Source organism: Cyrtonyx montezumae, unplaced genomic scaffold (genome assembly GCF_038088225.1).
Source record: "Cyrtonyx montezumae isolate F1298 unplaced genomic scaffold, pur_monq_1.0 scaffold_6, whole genome shotgun sequence".
In the NCBI taxonomy this organism is placed as follows: domain Eukaryota; kingdom Metazoa; phylum Chordata; class Aves; order Galliformes; family Odontophoridae; genus Cyrtonyx; species Cyrtonyx montezumae.
The window spans coordinates 8,860,470-8,870,073 of NW_027072067.1; the positions used below are offsets into that span (position 1 = coordinate 8,860,470).

General features: G+C 39.9%; 1 long non-coding RNA gene across 1 annotated transcript; it reads right to left on the reverse strand.

Annotated features, from left to right (window-relative positions):
* Positions 1-265: 265 nt before the first annotated feature.
* Positions 266-7,264, reverse strand: LOC136056978 (uncharacterized). The gene is made up of 4 exons (XR_010622989.1): positions 6,822-7,264; positions 6,177-6,334; positions 1,083-1,192; positions 266-384 (listed from the first exon to the last, which is right to left on the reverse strand). It is a non-coding gene; the product is annotated as an uncharacterized LOC136056978 (long non-coding RNA).
* Positions 7,265-9,604: the final 2,340 nt, after the last annotated feature.

Consider the following 9,604-nt stretch of genomic DNA (forward strand, 5'->3'; position numbering starts at 1 on the left):
CTGGGAAGCCAAATCAATCAAGAGAGAAAAGATGCAAAATTGTTTTTCAGGCTTGTTCAGAAGCCTTTGGGCCACAGCCAGCTTAGAACCCACTGCATACGTTGTAATAACTGCTTACATTATAAAATAGATGACCCACAACGGCCACGTGAATGAAGATGTCTCCTGTACCCAAACACCATACCAATATGTAATGTTGCTTAATGTGATCCTGGCAAAAAGGATGAGGAGTATTTTAAATGTTGTGTAACAGCTCTACTCACCAGAGCTGGCACACTGCTGCTTGGCTGAGAACATTCACCACTATCTTTAGATCCTTCTTGAGGAATAGTGAAATAAGAAACTTGTCTGCATCTTCCTGATACACGGAAGCTTCCATTTCATCTGGCATAGATACAGATCCAGGTATCATTACACATAGCATCTTAAGGAAGTCTCCATCTCTCTTTTCATAGCAGACAAAGTGACCACAAAGCTGGACTCTGTTGTGTGTTGAAACACACTTTTTACCTTAAAGGCCTGCATCAGGAAACACACCAATTTAATAACAGTACTTTTTAACCTCTCCAGTAATGGGGATATTCTGCACCTCTCTGAGGAACAACTATCTCAAGTGCTTTTGGATATAAGACAGTCAAGGTAGGTATTTTAATTGCTTATTTTTAAACCACAGTTACATGTAGCTTCGCAGCAGCTGCCTTATTCTTCAGGCAAAGCTGTCCAGATTTCACTTGGTGCTCTCCTGACACCATGCAGGGCAACAGCACTGTCTCCAGAGATGCACGGGGGAGTGCTGCTGCAAATACTTGCTCTATGGAGTATGGTGTGCTCCTGCGGGAGAGCTGCTGAGAGGCTCCCAGGGGTAGTGCTGCACACTAACAGTGACATTTAATACACAAGATATTTTTCTTCAGGGCCTAAGCCTTGAAAGAGACTTACTCAATTACCTGAACTTTAATGATGGAAGAGTTCCAGGGAGCTAGCAGAACTGGGTATGTACTACTTAACTCTGTGTGTGTGGCTACCAGGATTAAAACCACAGTGTTCTGAGCAACAGACCAATTTCAGATGAACCTCAGTACCTGGCCTGCACACTGGTGCTCATCCTTCAGCCTCTTGGTTGCAGCAAATGTCCCCAGTGGATTCAAGCTTAATCCTGCCCAACCATTGTGCCAGGGAAACACGGGCATTTCTGTAGAGAAAACAAATAGCAGATCTCGTCATCCTGGATCTAAAGCCACAGACATCACTCCTTTCTCCAATTCTCTAATTTGAGGTTTCCTCTGAACCATTTAATAGTTTACAGCAAGCTCAGGTCTCATAATAACTCTCTCAGCGCAGGCTGAAAGCTGCAGAAGACTAAGCCCAGTTTAGAACAGCCATTGCAAAAACAGCGGAAAATATGTAATACAATAAACGGATTTATTTTTTTTAATTAGAAGTCTGAGGATAAAGCTGGTCCTTTACCTTTTATCTGACCTTCACGTGGCAGGATGAGCACCTTTTGGCAGTTGGCAATCTTCTGCAGAGCCCCTGAGCTTTTGATTCAGAAGTAGGTTTGAGTTCCTCAGTCTTAGGGCCTCCACACAACGATTCTAATGAAGGAAGGCACTTAGTGTTTGTCCATGGATTATCGTGACATATGGTTTCATTTTCACTTACTGAAATGCTTAATTCTTGACAAAGGTGGTCATTGCACTTTCAAAAAGCACCAATATATAACAGCACACTCCTGTGAGCAGAGCAGCACGTTAACTCTTCTGCAGGTGCAAGGCTGGGACCCCTTCAGGCCACTTCTGCACTCTCCCCTGGGCTTGTGACAGGGAAGCACCACTGTCTTGGGCAATGCTCTTGGACTCTGCTGACACGCTCAGTGTTCCTGAATATCACTCAACAGGATTTTCCCTCTCCTCAGGAACTTCCACACCACTAAACTGACTTTAAAGAGACAGCTCTCCATGGACTGGCATGGTAGAATTCATGGAGGGAACCAAACACTTCACTAAGATTATTGTTGAAGACTGCTTGTATGCTTTGTGCGCAATGTGGACAACACACTTCAAACGAAAGTAGAGCAGCAGCCCTCCAGATAACACTGCTTCTCACAGACCAAGATACACACCCTGAAGAGATGCACCATGCACCCTGCCTGAGTGCTGAGCTATTTGCAGCACAAGCTCCTCCCACGTGCTCCATGCCCAGCTGCCAGAAGCAGAGGACAGAATACTGCAGGCAGCCTCCATCTGTGAGACAACAGCATCTCTAAGAAACATCAAATACAAATTTCTCATATTTTCCTTTGTCACAAAGGAGATAATTCATAAGCCAACCATACACTAACTCAGGAGCTTTTACAGCTGCGAATTGGGGCATCACTTCAGCATTTGTATCTGACTGACATGCCTCTCTGCTAAAAATGGTTGGCACAGAATTAGTCATACGTGGATATTCAGATTAGCATCCATTTATATTTTAACAGAGGCAAAAAAGGAGAATTTCTTTTTCCATAGGCTATTTTTAAATAATGACGAAGCAGTTACTGAGTACCAGTGAGAACACACTTCATTACACTGACGTGAGACAGTCTTTTGCTGGGTAGGATAACCAGTTATACTCTTCACTGCTGCACTGTTCATTCTAATTTTACATTTTATTTTGCCAAGCAGCAGCTTTTTTTAAATGTCAAGGAGAACATCTGTGTGCTCTCCATCACAAAGACAGACACAAAGGCATCTGTCAGCATGAAGCTGTATCAGCCACAGGCCTGCTACATTCACTAGTCAAAAAGCTGCTTATCTTTAAACTGTTGACTCAGTTTGAGCAAATACCATGCAAGCAGAATCCTTCTGATAGTGTCCTGCTATTCAAAGTGGAATCAGTGATACTTTTTCTAAATCAGGAAAACACAAAGCTCAAATCTCTTGCTTCCTGAAACATTAAGATAATAGGTTAATGACATATGGTTTGTGCATTGCATTTAAAATGTACCAATGAGAAGCTATTAGTTAAAAGAAAGTATAAAAAAAACTCGTTTTTTTTTGCTTTCAGAAAAAAAAAAAAACTTTATGTAGTTAAGAAAAAAAGTTCTCAGCCTAAAGTCAAACCTTTGTTCTCTACTGATCCACTGTAGTATCCCAAACTTCTCATCTTTTCCTGTGGGGGTAGGTGGAGGTGGTGGGCAGAGTGCACAGCAAGGAGTGAGGATGAAAATAATGGAAAGAACTAACAATACTTAAGAGATTAAAGCAAGGGCCTTTCCTTTTCCTTTTCCTTTTCCTTCCAAAAGGGCTCCCGCTAAGGCTACAGAAAAACTCACACTGTTATCTTCTTCAGAAGAAAGTGCATGTATTCAAAAAGCACCATGGGTAATACAGCGTTCTTAGAGGGTTTACAGCAGCAAAGTCCTTTTCTCTTACTTTCATTGTCACACCTTTATTTAACCAAACTCTGCTTTCACTTACCAAACATTTTCTCAGTTCATTAATGGTTCCTGACATTGTTCTTGCTGCTGGGGCTTCTTATTCTATTTTATATACTGACGTTAACATTCCAGATTTGAAAACAAAACCAGAGGAATAGAATACCGGAGAGCATAGAATACCTGCAGAGTCAAACTGGTCAAGTTAACAACTGAAACCAGTAAACTTAATTTTTCAGAAGAAAGCAATATTCTCATTTTGCCCCCTCAACACACACACGCATATCATGTCCCTTTTGCTTTGAGGATACCTTCCTCATAAACCAAGAAAGATAGTCCAGGGGAAAATAACACAGAAGGGCATGCAATTTCCTTTATTGTAATATAGATGTGGCTGTCTGAATATAGGCTAAGAACAGGGTTCAGAATAATCAACCACATAAATGTAAAATGAACTCCCACTTTTAAAGGCCACATCACGGACATCTAAACCATGCTATTTCAGATGCCTTCATTTTGAACCATTCCTCTGTCATTTCAGAAACTTGCTAGTGTAGCCTTCAGCTTCCATTCCGTGCTGACACTAACACAGTGTGATGCAGTTAGGCAAGCATTGTGTTTGTGGAAAAACAAAAACAAAAAACCAAAATCCAGCCCTGCAAAGCCACCACCACGTGGATCACGGAGAGACTGTGGGGCTCTCGTTTTGAAAATTTCCACAAGTTCTTCTCACAGCAAGAAGTTCTGCCTTTGTTGTCTCCAGCCTTACAAACGCACTCTGTGAGTCAGGCTGTGACCTTTCGAGATGATGCAAAATCAGCAGTAATAAATCAAGTGGTGACTTTGCTGACATGTCTCTAACTTTAGTGATTAATCCAACAAATAAACAATTTCTGCCTGGAAATACAGGAAGGAGGAGTGGGATTCTCCTCCTGCTCTGCCCTGTTGTAGCTGAACTCTGGAGGCAGCTTTGGTGCTACCAATTCTCACAGGAAATGCCTGGGCAAAGGCCGAGGATTAAAGTCAACAGCAGATCCACCCACAATACATCATTACAGCTAACGAAGCTAACGAAGGGAAGAAAAAATACTCTTCTATAAGAAGGGTCGTTTCATTCTGTGGCGAGGAAGAGCATCCCCTAAGAAAAGAAATACTTCTGCTGGCACAGGTAATTGTAGCTCACAGACCAATCCACCGACTTCCTGTCTTTGTACATTCTACTAGATCCTCCTCTTTACTCCGTCCACAGGGAAGGCACAGCCCTCAGGTGGGGCCCTAGACTCCCTTCTTCATGCAGCTCTTCTGGCTGGTATAATGGTATCTACAATAGCCATATTAACTTGCCAGTGACCATGAACTTAAAATCTGCCCAAGGCTTCAAAATCAACCACTGTAGACAGTTCTCTGAACTGAAAGTTTTTAAACTGTAAAAAGAAGAATTTCTTCCTGTGAGCTATTAATAGCACAGCAATCTATACTCAGCATGCTGATCTCCAGAACTTCAGAAAGAAAGTGAGCATACCCAATTTAATTAGCTGGCAGAATTCAACATTTACTGCACGTATACAGAGTATAAAACATCACAGCTGCCAAATACATGATTTTGCTTATAGAGAGTCAGTAGGATTTGGACCTGACACTACTCCACAGCAGTTAATTTTTTTTTTTCTGTTTTAACATATTAAGGAGAAGATACAGACAATTGCTTTTGTATTACTTGTACAAATACTTACTTTGTGGGGTGTTTGTCCTGCACAGATACCAGGGCATTATGAACAGAATGAAATCCAAGTATTTCAGTGACTGCAAAGTGTTCTTGCTGTGCAGTTACTGTGGTTATAACTCACGTGAATTGCTGTAAGCTTGTAACACAGATATCTCACCACAATTGTGTTATTAATTCATGGAACTTATTGAAATCACTGCGTGAGGAGACATTTCATTTGAACTCAGAACCAAAATAAAAGAAAAATCAGGTTATTATAAATAATTGCATTTGGAATTAATTCTGTTCTTGAGCCATCTAGTTTTACATTTTGAAGTCTTCCTTCACAGTTACAAAACAGATGTGATAATTTTTAAATTAAAGGTTCTTGGGACTTGAAGGAATATAAAAATACACCCTCCTACAATTTCCCCACCCTGCACCCAGGAAAAACAAAACAAAACAGAAACAAAAACAGTGTTGGGAGACCAGCAACAACATTTTGAGAACTGAGAAAACTCTAATCTACCCAACTAGTCAGACTGATGAAAAGTAGAGATCCTCTCCTTGGGAAAATTCCACTGCTTAGCTTTGCAAGCCTGATGTGTGAATTAGCTGCACTACAACCTCAAACCAAAACACTTCAAAAATTTCCACATAGGATGGTGTTCAGAGAGCATATGGAATATTTATTAAGGTGCGGGTTCACATAATGAAGCTTTTAGACATAAAGACCCTTTGTTTGTGTGTCTAAAAAGCCTACTCAAGGAAGCAGACTTCTAGAGCACATTTAGGCACAAATTAAGAATGTTCTCTTCCCTGAGAGTGTTAGAAAAATTGGGGGACTTTTAAGTAGCACTTAGTTTTTGCAATAGAACTAAAAAGAAATGACTGTCCAACCTGTACTCTTTGTAAATCTTTGAAACCTTATAGTTGGTGCAACCCAAGAGGAAGCCCCAAAATAGAAGAAAATTGATGCTAAGCCTTTAGAGACCTGAAAATGAACTAAAACTCCTGGGAGGAATGTAAATTACTCAAAGCCAATGACAATACCTCTGATGGGAAAGCTCCTAAACTGGGTCATCCTTGATCCATTGCTCCTAAAGCCTCAAACAGAGAGCAAATATCTTTATATCTGTGTTTCCTGGCTCTCCTCCAGGTTCCTCTTCTTCTGGCACTTGTGCTTTTCTTCTGCCCTTCCTACCTCATAGCTATAATGGAAACGGGAGGAAAAGGAAATATTAACACAGTAGGACAAAAAGAATGCCTGGAGCTTCATTACAACAGAGATGTGGGGCAGTGGGGAACCATTTCAAAGGATTTCAGTTTATTTGCTCTTCTTTAACAACTGAAGTTTCTTAGCTCTTTTGTGAAGTGATTGTATATGTAAGGCTAGATATATTTTGAACTTCACTTTTGAAAAGAACTGGGGAAAAGAGCCAATGCCTACACTCTGAAAATTTAGCAAAATGCAAACATGTCATTAACACTATGAGATAATCCAGCAGTCTACAGCTGATGGTTACTTACTTACACCCTGTACTTGGTTCATGAACAATTCTCTGTATTTCACCCAAGAAATGTATGAAAATGGGTTTATCTCCTCTGAGGTACCTGTACAATAAATGATCAAAACTTGTCAAGAAATGTTTGTTAAAAAAGAAAATAATGATAAAAAACAATAGGTTTAATTCTTACCTCAGATTTCCATTTTAAGACCTATACTCTTGCTTCTTAATTCTTCTGTTCCATTACCAAAGTCAATCCGCACCTTCCTCTTGCAAAAGAACCCAAACCTCTAATTCTAGGGCAAAGAAAATCAAAATGGGAGTGCAGACATTGGAAAACAGGACAGATGTTATTTATAACCACTCTTAGACTGGACTGCTAATTTATATTACTCCACTTTCCAACTATGCTAACAACTCAGGCATAATATGGATTTGATTCCATTTGGGAACAGGAAACACTTGCTGCAAAACAACCAGTTAAAGCTTCTAGCAGCCAGGCGGGTAACAAAAAACACAAGCCTCAAAACCAGAAGCTCATTTTTAAAAAGTGCACCCAGCTAACTTCTTCCTTTTCATCATTTCTTTTACACAAGAATAAAAACGCTCTACTGTGACTCCTCAATATTTTAGTTGAATCGCTACACAAAACATGTTTGCTCTGGTAAACAATTTTTTCTGCACGTCTACACAAGAAAGAGCAAAAGTGACAGAGCAGTCATTAAAAAACTTAGAACAGTTTTATTGATATAATTCTCCTTTACACACATGGTTCTTAATTGTGCCAAAGTTTGACATGAACTCACATAATCAGAAGAAAAAACATAACTTACGGTAGTCACTAACTCAACCTCCCTGAATACATGGACCTTGTTTCAGTTCTCCCTTAAGGTGCAACCACGAAGTGCCTGTCTACTTGGTAAGAACTGATAAAATCAAAGCATAGCCAAACGGACTCTGCAGTACTCAGTTAATGTAAGCTGTTGCTATTTAAACAAAAGGACAGTGATCCTTTGTGCATGACAATAATAAATAAATGCAACACTTTTATAGCCTGTCCCACAGCACTATGAATAAATGATCTAGACAGACATCCAACTTTTCACATTCCTCTGATGACAATAATTCCTAACATTACTCTTCATGGTTTAACAGCCAACTCCTGAAGTGACGTCATTGGGAGTTTTGTCCAAAGAAGAAACACAGCTGCTGCAGGTTTCCCCGTACCATGCCTGATATAACCTTCCTGCTTTGGAGACACTCTGCTAAGAAGTAAATTTTTCTCCAGGTCTTTCCATTTTAACTAAATATTTATAGAGTGGCATTACTGAAAAATATCAGTTACAGGGAAGGAAACGCCGAAACACCCCGAGAATCTTCTGTAGTGTTCACACTAGCTCTGAGCTAGCAGCGAGGGAGATCTGCTTAAAACTGAAGCTTAACAAATAGCATGGAAACACATTTCTTTTGTTTACATTACTTCCAAAATAATAATGGAAAATTATGCTCAGGCTTTTCCCGTTTCCCCCTCCTCTCTCTCTCAACACATCAGCAGCGAATTAAGAATGCCTTATACCAACAGAAGCTCTGCTAACACATAATAACAATGATTTCATTCATAAAATGCTAATCTCCTGTTTTAAGTAAACATCAGCACTGTTGATTTCAATGATTCAAAAGGATAAAGCACATTCACTTGGTTACTTGTAGATAATAAAAACCCCTCATTTCCCCTTCCTCTCTCAAAGAAACAAAACAAAGCAGAAAATAATGATGCAAGTATTAAAAGAAAAAAAAAAAAAACAACAGTCCCTATTTAGGAAAGAGGCAATTCAAACAAAAGTTGCCAGTGATGTCATCTCTTTTATACACTGCCTGAGTCACAGGTTCCTGAGGAAGTGGCAACACCTACAGAAATACTGTACGAAAGTCAGACTTTCAAGCATGAAATGAAAACAGAGACATTTAAAGACAAAGCAGAACCCTCTAGCAAAATCACAACCGCTTTACAGTTTTCCTTTCACTCTCACACAAATTTGAAAGAAATCTGTCAGTAGAAATTAATTTGCTTGTCCATCCACACCCTCAGCTACCCATGAGGGGAAGATTAGGCTGGGGAGGAGATAGTTGAAGGGGGTTGGGAGGATGGGGCAAGAAGACAGCATTTTACTGGCTGTCAAAAAGCAGGTGTCCAAAGACACTCAGAGTAGGCAGGCAAGACTTGGAACCTTCACTGCCCTAGCAGTTCTTCCAGGTCCATACTGACATGACGTGGAAACAATTTTAGCAGCGTTTCCCCACACAGTTTTAGCCCACACTGGTTTGATTTAGAAAGTAAAATTATTCCAGAAATGAGAAGCCAGTTTTCATTTCAAATGCACCAAACTCCTTCTGCACTGCCTGATCTTGGCAGGGATGCCAAACTGAAAGTTTTTAAGAGAGTACAAACACTGCACCAAAAGAGCAAGTGAGGAAAACATTAGTGGCCTCCTCTGCGAGAAAGAATAATGCCTCCTGTTTTGTATTTTTTATGTAGTGGGTACTATCACTTCACTAATAATAATTAAAAAAAAAAAAGAATTATTTTGGTGAGCTCATACAAAAATCAAGTATCCTCGTGCTGAAAAGCAAACAAGACTGAATTATTGGATGCTCCAAGGCTGTTGAAGCATTCCATTGCCAAACAGTTTGTGAGCAGAAAGTAACTGCATGGGAAAGGAGGGAAATTCAAAAGAATGATTTTAAAAAAATGATACTTTTTATTTGCAGCAGTAAAACACTATATGCATGTGACTTTCAGTTACAGAGGAAAGTCCATTGTATTTCATATCAACATCTTATAACAATGTCAATTCAAGAATGGCCTTTTAGACTGCTATGCCAAACACTAACACAGTGTGTACTCCCTGCCAGCCAGGAAACAGCACGTCTTTTTTGGAACTCCTGATGGCCCCTTTTTATTCCCAAGTTGAA